Source organism: Dipodomys merriami, unplaced genomic scaffold (genome assembly GCF_024711535.1).
Source record: "Dipodomys merriami isolate MVZ:Mamm:240054 unplaced genomic scaffold, mDipMer1.0.p SCAF_3, whole genome shotgun sequence".
Taxonomy (NCBI): Eukaryota; Metazoa; Chordata; class Mammalia; order Rodentia; family Heteromyidae; genus Dipodomys; species Dipodomys merriami.
Window position 1 is genome coordinate 28,773,887 of NW_027204492.1, and position 19,638 is coordinate 28,793,524.

The following is a 19,638-nucleotide window of genomic DNA, read 5'->3' on the forward strand; positions in this document are numbered from 1 at the left end:
CTGAGTTCAAGTCCCTTGACTGACAAAAAATAAAATAATTTCCCTGGGACCCCAAGGAGAAAAGTAGACAGGACCTAATGCTAGCTCTTCTCAATCAGGGCAGCACTATGTATATCTGGCTCATATACTCAGCTCCTAGGTACAATCATGAAAGATTTCTTCTTTATATACAGAAAATTGGAGTCAGGAAAATTTGCTTTCGTTTTGTGAATTTATTGAGCATCTTCTATGGATCAGACATTGTTCCACATACTAGAGCTATATCAAAGCTGCCCTTCATTTCCAGGTCCTCCTCCAAGTGTGGTAGCACATTGTACTCGTCCCCACACCCTCATGTTCTTATGCTGGCATCCTGTGTAGAGCAAATGCTCTCTGAGAGCAAGGATTGATTTTTTTTATATCTTTTTTTTCCTCCTGAGAGGACAGTGAATAGATCTTATTGAACATAGCAATAGATATTCTGGAAGTGTGCAGAGGGACAAGAAGAAACTCGGGACTCATTCATTCATAGAATGCATCAAGAATGGCTGGCAAGCCTGTTCTTAGAACAGAACATTAAGCAGCTCTGGGATGGGAGAATGGAGACAAAGCCAGGAACATGAGACAAGGAGTGAGCAGACATAGCCACACAATGCCTGTAAGCTTGCTCTCTACTTGAGTTTCTCATTTCATAACCCAGGATCAATTTATTATCCTTACAGAGAAAAAACAGTATGGACTCTAAAAGCCTTCACAGGGGGAATAAAAAGACTTCCCCTTGCTCTGGAGAGTAACTCAAACCCAGCACTAACAAAGACTGTACCAGACAAGGCTACGGACATGCTTTAGGTTATAATGGGAAGTTGAGTCACAGCCAGGCTTGGAAACTAGAACAGATAGATAGATAGATAGATAGATAGATAGATAGATAGATAGATAGATAGATAGATAGATAGATAGATTTTTTTTTGTTGGTCGTGGGGCTTGAACGCTGGGCTTGGGTGCTATCCCTCAGCTCTTCAGCTCAAGGCAATCGCTCTACTGCTTGAGCCACAGCGCCACCTTGGGTTTTCTAGTGGTTTATTGGAGATAAGAGTCTCACGGACTTTGAACCGTGATCCTCAGATCTCAGCCTCCTGAGTAGCTAGGATTACTGGCGTGAGCCACTGGCGCCTGGCTCTAGAACTCATATATATGTGTATATTTTTTTTAATTTTAATTTATTATTATTTTTTTTTTTTGCTGGTCATGAGGCCTGAACTCAGGGCCTGGGCGCTGTCCCTCAGCTCTTTAGCTCAAGGCTAGCACTCTACCACTTGAGCTATAGCGCCACTTCCATCTTTTTCTGTTTATGTGGTGCTGAGGAATTGAACCCAGGGCCTCATGCATGCAAGGCAAGCACTCTACCACTGAGCTACCTTCCAAGCCCCCTAGAATTCCTATATTTTTGTGGAGAGTTTTTCCACATGATCAGAAAGCTTCAAAAGGACACATAACGTCTCTCAACTGAGTAAGAAATTATTTATTTTTATCTACCAACAAATGGAGCTGGCATTTGTGGAGAAATATAGAAGGCTATGACACAGTCTTTGTCCTCCATTAGCTTACTGAGGAAACAAGAGGCAAAGTTTGAACTGTTCTTAAGTAACAACAGGCAGTATGTGAGAAGTGCCAACATTGGGAACAGTGTGTCCGAAGGAATTTTCAAAGAAGCAGAGCTTCCCATCTCAGAAAAGGTGCCTTTAAACCAGGTGCTTGGAGACATAAATAGCTGCTGCTCAACTCAAGGAAGCTCCCTTCATATTGGCTAGGTAGCCTGCGGAAAGAATTCTCAGTATGCAGAGCTGGGCAAGTCTCACATTAGAGAGAAAGAGAGGAGGATGAGAGAGAGGGGGGAGGGAGAGGGAGAGGGAGAGGGAGAGGGAGAGGGAGAGGGAGAGGGAGAGGGAGAGGGAGAGGGAGAGGGAGAGGGAGAGAAAGTTCTAGGAATGGAACCGAGGACCTTGCGCATGCTAAGCAACTGCTTTACTATTGAGCTACCTCCCAAGCCCTGGAATTTGTAGTTTACAAAAGGGGCAAAGCCAGGAACTGATGGCTCATGCCTGTAATCCTGACTACTCAGAAGGCTGAGATCTGAGGATCACAGTTCAAAGCCAGCCTGGACAGGTAAGTACATGAAACTCTTATTTCCAATTAACTCCCAACAAGCCAGAAGTGGAGCTGTGGCTCAAGTGGTATAGCTCTAGCCTTGAGTACAAAAGCTCAGGAATAATGATGAGGCCCTGAGTTGAAACCCCAGACCAGCACAAAAGGAGGAGGAGGAGGAGGAGGAGGAGGAGGAGGAGGAGGAGGAGGAGGAGGAGGAGGAGGAGGAGGAGGAGGAGGAGGAGGAGGAAATCTCTACTTGCTTCTTTTCACATATGCCTGTAATCTTGACCTTTGTATTCCCAGCATGTGAGAGGCAGATTGTGAATTCTATGCCAGCCTAGGCTGCATACCAAAACCTTGTCAATAAATAAGCCAGGTGCCAGTGGTTCACTCCTATAATCCTAGCTACTCAAGAGGCTGCAATCTGAGGATCATGGTTCAAATCAGCCTGGGCAGGAAAGTCTGTGAGGCTCTTATCTACAATTAACCACCAAAAATCTGGGTGTGGGGGTAATGCTTAAGTGGTAGAGCACCAGCCTTGAGCACAAAAGCTCAGGGACAGTGTCCAGGCCCTGAGTTCAAGCCCCAGCACCAGAACAATAAGAAAGAGACAGGCAGACAATCAGACAGACAGACAGACAGACAGACAGATGCATGGCAGAGATTATGGTGCCCCCCCATGCAAGTCTCTCTGCTCATCAAACTCTGTTCTGTCATCAAGCCCTGGTTTTCAGTGTGGCCTACAGAGCCAATCACTACAGTTACCTAAAACCTCCAGCACAGGAACAGATGAAGGTGGCAACAGAGGAGGAGAAGAAGCAGCAGGAAGAATGAGCTGAAGAGGACGGAGAGCTACCTGAAGCCCAGAACAATAGCACATTAAAGTGAGAGGCACCAATTACCTGCCTTTTCCTAGCCCCATTGAATGAATAAAGCTTTAACATATGGGGGAGGGTAGGGGTTAGCTACCCAGATTATTGTGATACTCAGCTAGGCTTGGTGTTCATCTGTTTAAAGAATGATGCAGAATAGACTGTTTCCCTCAGTTTCCCTGGGGATGAGGCATCAATAATTCTTCAGTACATTGGACTGGAGGGTAAAATGAGCATCTAGAGACTTTCAGTAACGTGTTTAAGGTCACCCAACAAGTAGGGGGAAACCTGGCCTTCAGCTAGCCAGTAGAAACAGAAAGATCACAAAATATTATCCTAAGAAAGGTTTACTTAGTTTCTCTACAAGACAAGTCAGACTTGCTTGGTTAGCCAGGGAGTCTTGCCCAAAGTAGAAAAAGGAGCAAGTCTAGCCGGGCATGGAGGCTCATACCTGTAATCAAAACTATTCAGGAGGCTCAGATTTGCAGATTGCAGTTCAAAACCAGCCCAGGCAGGAAAAGTCTGAGAGACTCTTATCTCAAATGAAACACAAAAAGCTGGAAGTAGAGCTGTGACTAGACGTGAACAAAAGAAGCACCAAAAAACATCCAGGCTCTGAGTTCAAGCTCTAGGACACACACACACACACACACACACACACACACACACACACACACACACACACACACACACACACACACACACACACACACACACACACACACACACACACACACACACACACACACACACACACACACACACACACACACACACCACACACACACACCAAAGGAGCAAGTCTTTTAGAGGTACCAGATATGTGAGACAGAGCCCAGGGCGAGGTTAGCTGCTGTGAACTTGGAGTTTTATCTTTGCTGTATGACTCAGCCCAAGCCATTTCCCCTCTTTATGTCTGTTCTTCGCCTATTAATAATGATGCCTAACGTCATTGTTCAGATTAGCTACCAGTGATGCAGAATGCACAGTGCAGCCAGTCCCGATGTGATGATGGGAACAGAAGGGATCCACAGCCATCTGCCAATGGTTATGAGTAAAACATGTGCCCGCTGCCCTCAGAATAAGCATTTCCCCCCAAAGTAGAATAAGCTACAGGCCTGAAGCTGGGTCTTGCTCTCTGCAGAGACATAGACCAATGAGGAAGCTGGGCAGAGAGAATTTTGGTCTTAGAATGAAAAAGAAAATCCATGTTCAAGTGTGTGTATTAGGAGTCAATTTGCTGAAGACTTAGGCAAGACTGAACATTTTGACTTGGATTTTTTTCATTTTGCTAAAATAGACATTTAATTTCCTTTTCCTTTGAACCATTTTAAATGTATGGCTCAGTGGCATTAAGTACAATTACACTGTTGTGCACTCATTACCATTATCCATATCCAGAACTTTTAAAATTAGTATAAAGGTGATGTACAGAGGTGTTAACAGTCCTGTAAGTCAAGTAATGAGTACATTTCTTTTTGGACAATGCCACCCCTTCATCCCTAGAACTTTTTTCACCTTGGATAACCAAAATACTACAAGTACCCCTTCAACACAAGCTCCCCAAAATCTGCTGGAACCACCACTCTGTCTCTGTCAACTTCATTACTCTAGGTACCTCAAATAAGTGGCTTCCTTTGCTACTGGCTTTTTCTGACTGGCTTATTTCATTTAGCATAATGCCATTTTTATCCCCTGGGGCTTGAACTCAGGGCCAGGGAACTGTTCCTAAGCTTTATTTGTTCAAGGTTAGAGCTCTTCCACTTGAGCCACACTTTCACTTCTGGCTTTTTGGGTGATTAAGTGGAGATAAGAATCTCACAGGTGGGCTGGGAAGGTGGCTCAGTGGTAGAGTGCTTGCCTTGCTTGCATGAGGCCCTGGGTTCGATTCCTCAGCACCACATAAGCAAAAAAATTTTTAAAAAAATAATCTCACAGACTTTCCTGCCCAGGCTGGCTTCAGATTTCAACAGGCAGATCCCAGCCTCCAGTGTAGCTAAGACTACAGGCATGTAGTCTTATCATTCAGCCTCTCCTTCCTTTTTTTTTGTTGGTCGTGGGGCTTGAACCCTGGCCCTGTGCGCTGCCCCTCAGCTCTTCAGCTCAAGGCTAGCCCTCCACCATTTGAGCCACAGCACCGCTTATGGCTTTTTCTGCTTATGTGATGCTGAGGAATGGAACCCAGGGCCTCATACATGCAAGGCAAGCACTCTACCACTGAGCCACCTTCCCAGCCCTCTCCTTCCTTTTTAAGGTTGAATGATATTCCATTGTTCGGCTACACATTTGCTTATCTATCCATCCTGTATTGGATACCTAGATTGCTTTTGTAAAAATGGATATACAAATACCTCTTTGACATCATGATTTCAATGCTTTGGGGACATATATATATATATATATGCATATACATATTTACTCAGAAATGGTATTGCTGCATGATCTGTTACTGACTAGCAATGCACAAGAGTTCCAATTTCTCCATATCCTTGTCAACACTTGTTATTTTCACTCCTTTCCTTAAATAATAACCATCCTAATGGGTATGACTGAATATCACATTGAGATTTTGATTTGTATTTGACCAATGATGAATGATGTTACAATATTTTCATGGAATTTTTGCCACCCATCTGAACAAAATAATATTATATCACACTTAACACTTGCATAAAAAGTTGCAGTTTACAAAGCATTTAAACTCTTACCATTCAACAAGTTCTGGGAGAAACATGATGAGGAATACTGTACAGTATTGCAAGGCTGAGTAAGAGAAATCAAAAAGGAAAATTCAGTTTTAATCAGGCTAAGAAGACAGAAACATAGGATGCTGCTGGCGGGGGGTGGTGGTGGTGGTGGCAAGAGTGGTACAGGAGCAGCTCAGAGTTGGAGAAGAGGCTCTTGAAGGACATAGAATTCTTCAGGATACTATGCTTTCAGAGAGGAAATTGTGAGCTGAAAGGGGCTAAATGTTCTAGGTAATGCAAGACGCTAGTGAAAAGGCTGGTAGAGGAACTGCCTTGGTGAACAGCTATGAAATGATTATGTCTAGAGCCTAAAATTTAAGAAACACTTATGTGGGACAAGCCTAAAAAGGCCTGCACGTATCAGGCCATGAAGGGCTTTGTAGATCAGGCTAAGGAGTTAGAATCTTTATCATGGAAATAATAGGATCTCATTGTAGGGTTTGGGGCAGATGAAGAATGTGGTTGTTTTGTCTCTTTGAAACACATCTTTGGCTATAATGTGGAAGCAATGAAGAGAATACAATTTAGGGGAATAAGCACAGAGTTCAAGTGATATTTAGAATAAAATAGAGTAGACATGGGGAAGGAGTGGATGACCTCAGTTGACTCCTGGGAGTTAAGTGACCCAGATATTATTGTCATTTCATTCATGGGGCTTGTGGAAAGCAAGGGGTCTACACAAGTTCCTAGCTAGAAGGGATCTGATCAAGGATGGGCTTTCTGCTTTGACATCTCCTATGCTCTCCACAATATAAGGACATAATTCTACAGGATTCCACGGTTAAGGGAAGGAAAGGGTATCTTGAAAGATGCTTATACCTTTTTTAGAAAATATCAGGCAAGTTTCTAGATCTGTATTCGTAAATATTTTAATGAACTTGCATCCTGTTTCCCCAGTGGTTGCTATGTAGTCGATAATAATTTCACAAATGCTGAGCTTTTAATTGGCCACCAGTGTACTATGGCTTCAAACCCTGAGCTTCAAGTCATTCTTGCACAGGTTTGGCTTACATGTTTAATGAGTAGTGTGTAAGCAAACACTCCTATCCCACGGAGGTCCAAATATGCAGGGTGAGGCTCAAAAAGAATGGACCCAAACCAGGCAGTAGTGGCTAATACCTGTAATTCTAGCTATTCAGGAGGGCAAGATTTAAGGATTGTGGTTCAAAGTCAGCCTTGGTGGGAAAGTCCATGAGACTTTTATCTCCAATTAACTACCAAAAAAAGCCAGAAGTGGAACTGTGGCTCAAGTGGTAGGGCTCTATCCTTGAGCAAAAACAAACAAACAAGAAAAGCTCAAAGACAATAGCACCCAAGCCCTGAGTTCAAAGCCCAAGGATCTCTCTCTCTCTCTCTCTCTCTCTCTCTCTCTCTCTCTCTCTCTCTCTCTCTCTCTCTCTCTCTCTCTCTCTCTCTCTCTCTCTCTCTCTCTCTCTCTCTCACACACACACACACACACATACACACACAAGCTTAAGTACTAGCCTTGGCCATGAATTAGCTTTGAGATACAATTAATCCCATTCTTTTTATATATTCCTATCTGAAAACTCAGAGGAGTGAATGGAACAAATATATACTCAAATTCATTAACTTGTGACCTTATGTGAGTTGCTGGTAGCCCATGTCTGTAATTCTAGCTACTGAGGAGGTTGAAATCTGGAGATTGGTGGTTGAAAGCCATCCCAGGCAGGAAAGTCCAGGAGACTCTATTTCCAATTAACCGGATAATTAATTTAATTACATTTATGATCGTAAGACACTTGTAGTTGAAAGCTATTTTCCCCAAAAGTCTACTGAGCATGATGTTGTCAAAATCAAACTGTCAACCAAGATAAATTGGTACATTTGTATCTGGGACACTTATATTAATAAAGTATTTCTTGACAAAGAGGGAAAATTCACTGAGTCATAAATCCAGCCGAGGAGAAAAATGATCAAGGAGGGAAGGTTACAGTTTATAAAATATCTACCAGATGTGCCTATCTAGAGGTACCAATTAAATGAAAGAGAATTGTCTGTGTGAAAATTAAGGTCCTTGCATATACAGAGGGTGAAACAGGACCTTCGGTAAATCAAAGTTACCCAAGTCAGGGACTTGGGACTGCAGATCTTTCTCAGGCAAGGATGGACCCTTCGCTCAGTACTCAACTCTCAGGGGCTGTGTTGTAGTCACGGAGTCTGTTGAGTGTACCGCCTTGAGAATGTGAGTCAAGGAGAAATACTGAAGAACTTCGTAATGATGGTCCATTGCCCCTCATTTGGGTCGTATTAGCAGCAGGAAGGTTTGAGCTCAGGATCCTGGGCTCCTCTGCCTACAGGGAGCTGGCATGGCTGTGTTGCTGTCTCTCCAGTGAGAACCAATAATGTGGTTATCACTTAATGTGGACATGGGTTCCAAAGTTTCTCATTCATTCAAAAACCATTTTTTTCAAACACTTCCCTTGGTGTAAAATCCTGTGCTAGGTGGCAGGGTGTTACAAACTTGAGGAAGGCCTAGATGATCCCCCTAAAGGGACTGAGTTTTCCCAGAGCTAAAGCCTTGGTCACAAGGCTCATTGACTCAGCATAGCCCAGAATGGAGTGCAGAAGGAAGGCTGCACAGAATGGTGAAGGTTTTTGTTTTGTTTTGTTTTGATGCTGGTCCAAGGGCTTGAATTCAGGGCCTGGGCATTGTCCCCGAGATTCTTTTTCTCAAAGCTAGTGCTCTACCACTTGAGCAGCAGCATCACTTTTGGATTTTTCTGAGTAGTTTATTGGTGATAAGAGACTTATGAAGTTTCCTGCCTGGGCTGGCTTCAAACTGCAGTCCTCAGATCGCAGCTTCCTGAGTAGCTAGAATTACAGCGTGAGGCACCAGTGCCCAGCCAGAATGGTGAATCTTGAGCCAGGTTAAAACAGTAATGTGTAAAGGAGGAGACAGAGTGTTTTGTGTAATCTCTGCTATTCAATGACAACCAAAGTTGTAACATTCATTTTCCTGCTTTCACTGTATTTGAGGTGACTGACAGAGGTCCCTCCTCTGTCCCAGCCTGGCCCCTATGCGTCTCCAATGAAAAACAACTCCAATGTCTCACAAAGGGAATAGGATGGGAAAAAGAGATGGGAAGGGATGGGAAGGGGAAACAAAGGAGGAGGCTACAATGCTTGATAAGAAATGTATTCATTACCTTGCCCATGTAATTGTAACCCCCTGTACAGTATTTTCACAATAAAAAAATAAAAATAAAAAAAGAGATGAAACCTATCATCTCATCCAAAAGTGTGTCTTCTCACTAACTGAAAACTGTAGTAAGTTGGGGGTCTTAGGTACCTATGAGTCCTTAGCCCATAGCACAACTCCAAGAATATATTAGGTGCTCAATACATACTTGCTGAATTAGTATTGTCTGAATTGTTTAGTCCTGCAGCTTCAAGTGGACAGTGCAGCTTTTCATGACCTGGGAAGACACTTGTCCTACAGAAACTGTCAACCTGGGAGGATGTGATTTTGCAGCAGGTGAAGAAGGTGCCCAATTAAGTCACTGTCTCCCAGCCATAATATTCCTCTCCTTCCCCTACAGCCAAAGACCCTCTGAGAATGTGTATTCCCATTAACTCAGGAGATGGTGTCCTGTCTAGTTACTGCCTACCCAGTCAGGGGATGGCGCTTACCTTCTAAAGCCCCAGTGCTGCCTCTTCTGGCAAGCCTTTCCTGATAAAACCCCTTACAGTACAACCTGTCCTAACTCTCTTGGCTGACCTGCTCTGTGAGTCATGAAATCACAGTAAAACATGTCTAAGTCCTAAGAGTCAGTACAAGATTTCCTGAATAGTGTTTTTCTTTTCCCCAAACAGATGGTAAGCCCCATGTTTTCAGAGCATATGACATCTGCTTCTCTTTCTCTAGTAATGACCTGCCCCGCCCCCTCCAAAAAGGCATTACACATAGGGGATCAATAACCATTTGGTGGTTAAAAGTAGAGGATTAATCTGAACCTCTCAGGGATTCTCAAGTCATAGACATTTACTTTGAAGCCAGGCATCTAGTGTATTCCTGTAATATCAGCTACTTGGGAGGCAGAGGCAGAAGGATCAAAAATTCTGGGGACAGCCTGGGCAAAGGTTGTGAGACCTTGTGTCAAAAATGAAATAAAAATTTAAAAAGCTGGAGTGTGGCTTTAAGAGGTAAAGTAATTTCTAGTACCACAAAGAAAAAAAAAGTCCTGCTGGGCGCTGGTGGCTCATGCCTGCAATCCTAGATACTCAGGAGGCTGAGATTTGAGAATCACCAGTTCAAAGCAGGAAAATTCTGAGAGATTCTATTTCCAATTAACCACAAAAACCAGAAGTGTAGCTGTGGCTCAAGTGGTGGAGTGCTAGCCTTGAGCAAAATAGCTGAGGAACAGTGCCCAGGCCCTGAATTCAAGCTCGAATACAGGCACACCCACCTACACACACACACACACACACACACACACACACACACACACACACACACACACACAAACACACACACAATCTTAATTTGCCTAATCCTGGGTAACTAATCTATTACTTTTTTATTTTTGTTGTTATTGTAAAGGTGATGTACAGAGGGGTTATAGTTACATAAGTCACATAATGAGCACATTTATTTTTGGACAATGTCACCCCTGCCTTTGCTCTTAACCTTTTTACTATTAAGTTGCCCCAGAAACTGGACAGAAAAGAGGCCATTTTGTTTCCATTTAAGATGATGAATTAGGCCAGGCACTAGTGGCTCATACCTGCACTCCTAGATACTCAGGAGGCTGAGATCTCAGGACTGTGGTTCAAAGCTAGTCCTGGCAAGAAAGTCAGTGAGACTCATCTCTAATGAACCACCAGAAAACTGGAGGTGGCGCTGTGGCTCAAAGTGATAGAGCAACAGAATTCCGACAGTACCCAGACTCTGAGTTCAAGCCCCATGATGAACAACAAGAAAAAAAAATTACAAATTAGAAAATTTTCATTACAGTACTCATTCTGCTATCAAGTAGTGTGAACTCTGATAAGCCAATTAACTTTTTTGGCCTCAACTTAAAAACAAATAGGGAGACTTCCACTTGTGGCTAAGATGGAATAGCTGGGCTTAGGTTACCTTTCTATATGAGAACACAAAACTAAATAAAACAAAACATCAACATGAATCAAGAGCTTTTAAGGCACTAATGAGGGAAGAGGATCATGAGTTTCAGGCTGACCTAGGCTACATCAATGACACTATCTCAAAACAATAACAAAAGTTTTGAAGACATTAAACAGTAGTCAGTAAAGGACAGTGACCCCAGAGCAAAAGGAAATAAACAAGGTAAACACTTTGAATACCCCCAGCATATTCCAACAGCTTTATTGAGATATAATTCATATACCATAACATTCACCCATTTGGTTATATATTTACATACACATCCAAGTATCACAAATTTTCACCACCTAAGAAGGGAAACTTCTGTCAAAAGGGCTGTATCACTTAACATTCCCACTAGCAGTATACGAGGGTCCCAATTTCTTCAGATCCTTGCCCATACTTGTTATCTGACTTTGTAATTATATTTGTAGTGGGTATGAAGGTGCATCTCTCATTGTGGTTTGGATTTTCATTTTGTGGCTAATGCTGAGAAACTTTTCTTGTGCTTATTGTTCATTTATATATCTCCCTTGGGGGGAAAATGTCTTCTCAGATCTTTTTTAATAGTCATTTTTAATTAGGCTATTTTTGTTTTGTCAGTCATGGAGCTTGGACTCAGGGCTGGGTGCTGTCCCCGAGCTTTTTCACTCAAGGCTAGCACTCTACCACTTTGAGCCATAGTTCCACTTCTGGTTTTCCAGTGGTTAATCGGAGATAAGAGTTTCACAGGGACTTTTCTGCCCAGGCTGGGTTTGAACCACAATCTTCAGATCTCAGCTTCCTGAGTAGTTAGTTTTATAGTCGTGAGCCACCGGTGCCTGGCTTATTTATCTTATTTTTGTGTGTATCTGCGAGTACTGGGAACAGGACACTTTCCCTTAGCGTTTTTGCTCAGGCCTGGTACTCTGCCATTTGAACCACACCTCCATTTCTTTGGTAGTTAATTGCAGATAAGAGTCTCAGGATGGGCTGGGTAGGTGGCTCAGTGGTAGAGCGCTTGCCTTGCATGCCTGAGGCCATGGGTTCGATTCCTCAGCACCACATAAGCAAAAAGAAAAAAGCCGGAAGTGGTACTGTGGCTCAAGTGGTAGAGCGCTAGCCTTGAGCTGAAGAGCTGAGGGACAGTGCCCAGGCCCAGAGTTCAGGCCCCATGACTGGACCAAAAAAAAAAAAAAAGTCTCAGGAACTTTTCTGCCCATGCTGGCTTTGAACTGTGATTCTCAGATCTTAGCCTCCTGAATAGCCAGATTAGAGGAATGAGCCAACAGTGCCTGGCCTTATCTTTTTATTATTGGGTTCTAAGCATTCTTTATGTAGTTAACCTTCCCTTACATTAATGATATGCAAATGCTTTCACTTATTCTATGGGTTGTCATTTCCTTTTCTTGCTTCCCTCTCTCTCTCTCTCTCTCCCTCCCTCCCTCCCTCCCTCCCTCCTTCCTTCCGTGTGTGTGTGTGTGTGTGTGTGTGTGTGTGTGTGTGTGTGTGTGTGTGTGTGTGTGTGTGTGTGTGTGTGTGTGTGTGTGTGTGTGTGTGTGTAGGCTAGGCGTTGTTCCTGAGCTTTAGTGCTCAAAGCTAGTGCTCTACCTCTTTGAGTGAAGGGGTCACTTCTGGTTTTCTGGGGGTTAATTGTACATAAGAATCTCCCAATTCTTTCCATTTCCTAACAAATGGGGCGATTCATTCTTTCTGATGGAGGCATAGAATTCCATTGTGTATATATACCACATTTTCTTGATCCATTCATCTACTGAGGGGCATCTGGGTTGGTTCCATATCTTAGCTATGGTAAATAATGCTGCAATAAACATAGTTGTACTGGTAGCTTTAGTATGGTCTTGTTTGTGATCATTAGGGTAAATGCCCAAAAGTGGGATTGCTGGGTCATAGGGGAGCTCTATGTGGAGTCTTTTGAGAAAAACAAACTTTACAACTTTGGCTTGTGGGGGGGTGGTGGTGGTGCACAGGACTGGGGGAGATGGGAAGGGATGGTAAGAGGAAACAAAGGAGGAGGCAACAATGCTTGATAAGAAATGTACTCATTATTAAAGTTTTGGTTACAAAAAAAAAAAAAAAGAAATGTACTCATTACCTTCCTCATGTAATTGTAACCCCTCTGTATGGTATTTTCACAATAAAAAAAAGAATATCCCTAACTTCCCTGTCTTGGCTAAATCACAATCCTCACATCTCAGCCTTCTGAGTAGCTAGGACTACAAGTGTGAGCCCATGGCACCAGGGTCTGTGTCTCAAAACACAAAAATTTTAAATTTTGAGGAGTCCAGTTTATCCATTTTTCCTTAGTTATTCATCCTTTTCATGTCATAAATAACAAGTCTGTCAAATCTGAGGTTATGAAATTTTACCCAGTGCTTTTTGTAAGAATTTTATAGACTTAGTCCTTGTTTTTAGGTTTTTGACCTACTTGAGTTTATTTTTGTATATGGTATGAAACACCCTTTGTTTTACATATGCCTATACATTTGTCCCCGAACTATTAGTGTTTTTTTCTCAGTGAATGGTCTTGGCAAATGAGTTGACCAGACATAGTGTTTAATTTCTGCACTCAGTTCTAGTCCAGTGATTCACATGTCTAAACTTATACAAGTGCCTCACTGTTTGATTACAATTGATTCATAAAAAAATCCAAAATCAGAAAGCATCTCTTTCCTCCCTATCTGCTTCCCTCCCCCTTCCTTCCTTTCTTTTTCATCCTTCCTTCCTTTTCTTTCTTTTTTCTCATTCCATTCTTCCTTCCTTCTTTCCATTTTTCCTTCTTTTCTTTCTCTTTCTTTCTTTCTTTCTTTCTTTCTTTCTTTCCTTCTTTCTTTCTTTCTTTCTTTCTTTCTTTCTTTCTTTCTTTCTTTCTTTCTTTCTTTCTGTCTCGCTCTCTCTTTTCTTTCTTTCTGTCTGTCTTTCTGCCTTTCTTTTTCAAGGTCTTGGTACAGAGCCCAGGCTGACCTCAAACTCATGACTCTCCTGCCTCAGCTTTCCAAGTGATGGTATTATAGGCTTATGATTCCACATTCAGTTTGTTCTTTTTCAAGACTGTCTTAGCTATTCTGAGACACTTGCAATTCCATTTGAGTTTTAGAATCAGCTTAATAATTTGAAAAGATATCTAGATGGAACTCTTACAGGCATTGCATTTGAAAGTTTAGAACACTTTCGGAGAAATAACCAGCCTAATAATCTGCCTTCCATCCATGAGCATGAAATTTTTCCATTTATTTAAACTTTTAAAATTTCTTTCAGCACATATGTGTAAATTTTACATTCCTTTTCTTAAATGTATTCTGTCTTTTTAATGTAATTATTTCTTAATCCCATTCACCAGTTACTAACTGCCCTTATATTCTACAATGTTGGCAAACTCGTACATTTTTTGCTTTCCAATCTAGATGGCATTAATGGCTAGAACTCTGGTACAATGTTGACATGCTGGCATCCTTGCTTTGTTCCTAATTTGAAGAGTATTCATTTGTTTACTATTAAGTATGTTAGCTGTGGATTTCTTACAGATATCCTTTAACAAAATATTCTTCAATTTCTTCTTTGTTGAGTTTTTTTTTTTTGGACAGTTGTAGGGCTTGAACTCTAGGCCTGGGTCCTATCCCTGAGCTCTTCAGCTCAAGTCCAGTGCTCTACCACTTGAGCCACAGTGCCACTTCTGGTTTTCTGGTGGTTAATTGAAGATAAAAGTCTCAGGGACCTTCATGCCTGGGCTGGCTTTGAACCTTAATCCTCATATCTCAGCCTTCTGAGTAACTAGGATTACAGGTGTGAGCCACTGATGCCCGGCTGAGTTTTTTTTTTTTTTTAAATCATGAAAGGATGTTAGATTTTGTGAAGTGCTTTTTATGCATCTGTTGAGATGATCATGTGATTTTTAAAATTTGATTGCTGTGGTATATTGCATTGATTTTCAAACCTATATCCCAGAGACCTACCCCACTTTTCAGGGGATATTTTAGATATTGTTTTTCATTTTTGCATCCATATTTGTAAGTCACATTAATTTGTAGTTTCCTTCTGATGTTTTGTCTGGTTTTGGTACCAGGTTAATAACTGGCCTGAGAGAATAACTTGGGAGATGGTCTATCCTCTATCATTTTAGAGAAAGTTTGTAAAGAATGTGTTAATTCTTTAAATATTTTATTAGGACTCAGTAGAACATGATTGGGCCTGAGTTTTTATTTGTGGGCATGTTTTTAAAAGTATTAAGTGTTCATTATTTGAAATATTCAAGACCAGAATGAACTGTCTTGGATATCAACCTTTATGGACTTTGTAATATTTGTATATACATAGTGAGATATCTGGGGATGGGATCCAACTCTCAGCATAAATTATATTTATGTTTTACATATACTTTATATACATGACCCAAAGTAAATTGTACAAAATATTTTAAATCTTTTGTATGTGAAATGAAGTTTGATAGTATGTAATTTTCCACTTATAACATCCAGATGGTATTTTAAAAAATTGGAGATTTTGGAGCATGTTAGGTTTTTGGGTTAGGGATGATGAACCTGCAGTAATTCAGTCTTTCCATTTGTTATACCTCTATCCATGTTCAAATTTCTCCTTGAGTCAATTTCAATAGTTTTCATCTTTTTAGTAATTTTTCCATTTTAATCTATGTAAATATTCCCTTTTCCCCTTTATACTTGTCAGAGGTAATATTCTAGCCAGGCACAGTGCCTCATACCTATAATCCTAACTACTCAGGAGGCAGGAATCAGAAGGATCTTGCTTCAAGATGAGCTCAAGCATAAACAGTTCTTCAAAGCCTTTCTCAACCAATAGCTTGGTACAGTGGTGCATGCTGTCATCCCAGCTATGTGGGAGGCTTAGGTCTGGAAGATCATAGTTCCATGGCAGCCCTGGCAAAAAAAAAAAGAAAAAAGAAAAAAAGTTTGTATGACTCTTTCAGTGGAAGATGCTGGACATAGTAGTGCATATCTGTCATCCTGCTATTGCAGAAAGTATAAAATAGGAGGACTGTGGTCCAGGCATGTGCACAGGCAAAATAATGAGTCCTCATCTCAAAATAACAAGTGAAAAAAAAAGGCTAGGTGCATGGCTCAGTGTTAAAGTACTTGCGTGGCAACTGGAAACCCTGAGTTCAATCCTTAGTACTGCCACCAAAAGTAATGTTTCTACTTTCATTTCTCATGCTGATCATTTGTGTCTTGTATTTTTGTTTTTGTTTTGATCTATCTAGCTAAAGATTTGACAACTTTGTGGATCTTTTCAAAGAGCTACTTTTTGGTTTTGTTGATTTCTCCTTTTCTATTTCTCTTCCACTAATTTCCACTCTAATATAGTATTTCCTCCCTTTGACTCGCATCAGGTTTTGTTTTTGGCCTACCTTACATCTTTTGCAAGGTTATCACATTTTATCATTGTAAAAGCCTCTTTCTTCTAAGCTCTTCAGTTTTGTTTAACATCAATTGTCTAAGTTAAAACAGTTTTGTTTTGTAAATCAAGATATAGATAAAGGTGCCTCTGAAACCCTGTATTAAAATATATGGCTCATATATCAACAGCATCACTAACACCTGAGTGTTATCCAAATACAGAATCTCAGGCCTTCTGTGGACCTAATAAGTCACAATGACATTTTAACAAGGCCCACAGATCATTATTACACACATTAAATTAAACTTATACACTGATTTAGAATACACCAGCACCAAAGGAAACCAAAGTGATAGCCCAGGGAGCTACTGCTGAAGAGCCTCCATCTGTATTTCAGTTTAGAGTCAGAAGGAGCTGAGCTTCAACAAAGGTAGGACCTGGCTCAATTCACTGGCTTGGGAGTATTGTGGAGAAAGTGAATAGGACACTAAATACTGAGCTGAGGAGGCTAGAATTCATAGTGGCTAAGACAGAGAAAGAATAAGGGTAAGGCTAATTTCAGAAGAATACAAATATTCTAAGAGCACTTATATAGATTTTAAAACATTCAATACCATGTGTGAATTAGGTATGCAAATATATTATGCGCATCACATACCTGCATACATATATATATATATATATATGTCTTTGCATAAAGACATTCATGGGAATGATAAACCACATACTTAAGATAGTGGTTACATCTTGGAAGGTGAAATATCATGCTGCATAACAAATTAACAAATTACTACAAACCTCAGCAGCTTACAATATACATTGTCAGGAATCCAGACACAGCTTAGCTGAGTCTTCTGCTTTGGCAATCCTCAAGTGTTAGCTGGAGATGCAGTCTTATTTGAAGATGATCAGAGTGAATCTTTTCCCCATATTTGCTTGTGGGGTTGTTGTCAGGACAACTCCATTCCTCATATGCTGCTGGCTAGAGGCCTCTCTTGATTCCTTGCCATCCAAGCCTTCCCATGGAGCCTTTAACAACATGAAAGAATACCAGCAAGATCAATGTTATGTTGACTTAAATGAACTTAATGCTTCCCCCTCATACCATTTTTTGGCATCTTTGTTAGTATTTTAAGGTATATTATATTTTTGTATTCATTGGGACCATATCATAATGGTAACACTAAAGGTTTAATTTCTTTGTCAGCAGAATTAAATAAATGAGCCGGGCACTGGTGGCTCACACCTGTAATCCTAGCTACTCAGGAGGCTGAGATCTGAGGATAGTGGTTCAAAGTCAGCCCGGGCAGGAAGGTCCCTGAAACTCTTATTTCCAATTAGCCACCAAAAACTGGAAGTGGCACTGTGGCTCAAAGTGGTGAGCACTAGCCTTGAACTGAGGACAGTGCCCAGGCCCAGAGTTCAAGCTCCACAACTGACAAAGCAAGCAAGCAAGCAAGCAAGCAAGCAGGAAAAAAAAGTAGCCACTCATATATTATGATGAGATACCCTAAATTCTCTCCCAAATAATATGTTACCTCCACTGGGGCCTATGGTTTTGTTTTTGTCAGTTATGGGCTTGAACTCAAGGCCTGAACGCTATCCCTGAGCTCTTTGGCTCAAGGCTAGTACTCTGCCACTTTAAGCAACAATGCCACTTCCAGTTTTCTGGTGGTTAATTGGAGATAATAGGCTCATGGACTTTCCTGCTTGGGTTGGCTTTGAACTACTATCCTCTGATCTTAGTCTCCTGAGTAATCAGGATAACAGGCGTGAGCCACAGGCTCCGGGCATGGGGCCTACTGAACCCTTTCTTTGGGAAAAGGTATTATTTCTACTAGCTCTCTGGTAAAGTAACAATAATCTTCAAATCAGACAATACCAACTTCAGTGTAATCAATAGTCCTTTAGAGTATCCTACTTCTATACCTTATGAGGAACAATATCATTGAGAATTTAAATCTGTGAAATCTGTGGTTATCCACACTCCAAAATATGTAAAGATTTTAAATTTCAAGTGACATTTTTATTTATTTTAAATACATTATTTATTGTAAAACTACTGTACAGAGGGGTTATAGTTACATGAGTAAGGTAATGAGTACAATTCCTATTGGGTATTGTTACCTCCTCCTGCAAGTGACATTTATGAGGCTCTTAGAGAAATGTCTACTTTTCCTTCAGAAAACAGCACTAAGGCCTTGAGAGAACAAATCCCTACCTTTGAACATTTGAAGCTTGTGAGAGCAGGGAAGAGAGGTAGTGACTGGAAGGTGGGAACATGGCCTGGAGAGGAGAGAACCAACTGAGGCTCTCAGCAGCCCTGAGGCAGCAGCATCAGTGAAAATGCCTGGGTCAAGGGGACCCAAGGGGAAGGAGGGAGGGGGGCAAGATACTCAAACAGTAGAGACTCGGATACCTTGAGATCTTATGAAAGAAAAATGTAACTTAAATGACCATTAAAGTCTATGTTTAGATTTTTAATATTGACAGAGGAAGAACAACAGGATTTATAGTAGTTGTGATAGGGAAACCTTTCCATTTTTAGAACCTTGAGAAGGTTCTAGGTGAGTTTGGAAACCCTAGAGATTATATATAGAGATAGATTATATAGAGAGATTATATATATTTATATATAATTACATATTAAGTATTATTAATATCTAATAAGTTATCAACCTAGCAATATTATTGACTTGTTAATATCATTAATTAATAATATACATTGCACAATTATGTTATATATTTATACATTTATATATATATTCAAGATGCAGATTTTCCTGACAAAATGTGTATGCATTTATGATTGTTCTGCTCAGGATCCATGCAGCAGATTAAAACAATCACTCTAGGACAAACTGTTAATAACCTTGGGAGGGGGATAATATGACAGCTGTGTGCTCATTCTGTACAATTCAGTGGTCTTCTCCATTCCCTAAATAGTAATTATGAACTTGAAACTGAAAATTCACTTCAACAAAATAAACTTGCAACAAATGTCATATATAGCATGTCAACCTGGTTACAAGTACTACATTCTCCATCTCTTTATTCTTCTTATTTCTTCTTTGGCAGTCCTGGGAATTGAATTCAGGGCCTTGTCCTTGCTAGGCTGGTGCTCTGACACTTTAGCCACAATCTCTAGTGCTTTGGGCTCCTTTTCTTTCTTCCTTTTTATTTTTTTCCTTTGCTAGTCCTGAATGTGATCTCAAGGCCTGGGTGCTGTCTATGAGATTTTTCAGCTCAAAGCTAGTACTCTACCACTTGGGCCACAGCTCCATTTCTGGTTTTCTTTTCTTTTCCTTTTTTTGTGATTAATTGGAGATAAGAGTCTACAGGACCTTCCTGCATGAGCTGGCTTTTAATTTTGTTCCTCAGATCTCAGCCTCCT

General features: G+C 40.9%; 1 long non-coding RNA gene across 1 annotated transcript in view; it reads right to left on the reverse strand.

Moving 5' to 3' along the window:
• Positions 1 to 12,314: 12,314 nt before the first annotated feature.
• The window catches only part of LOC138840110 (uncharacterized), a 67,730-nt gene continuing 60,406 nt past the window's right edge, over positions 12,315 to 19,638 (reverse strand). The window contains exons 3-4 of the long non-coding RNA XR_011376040.1: positions 17,043 to 17,273; positions 12,315 to 15,766 (exon numbers count right to left, since the gene is read on the reverse strand). This is a non-coding gene — a long non-coding RNA (uncharacterized lncRNA). The remainder of the gene's footprint in view (positions 15,767 to 17,042; positions 17,274 to 19,638) is intronic.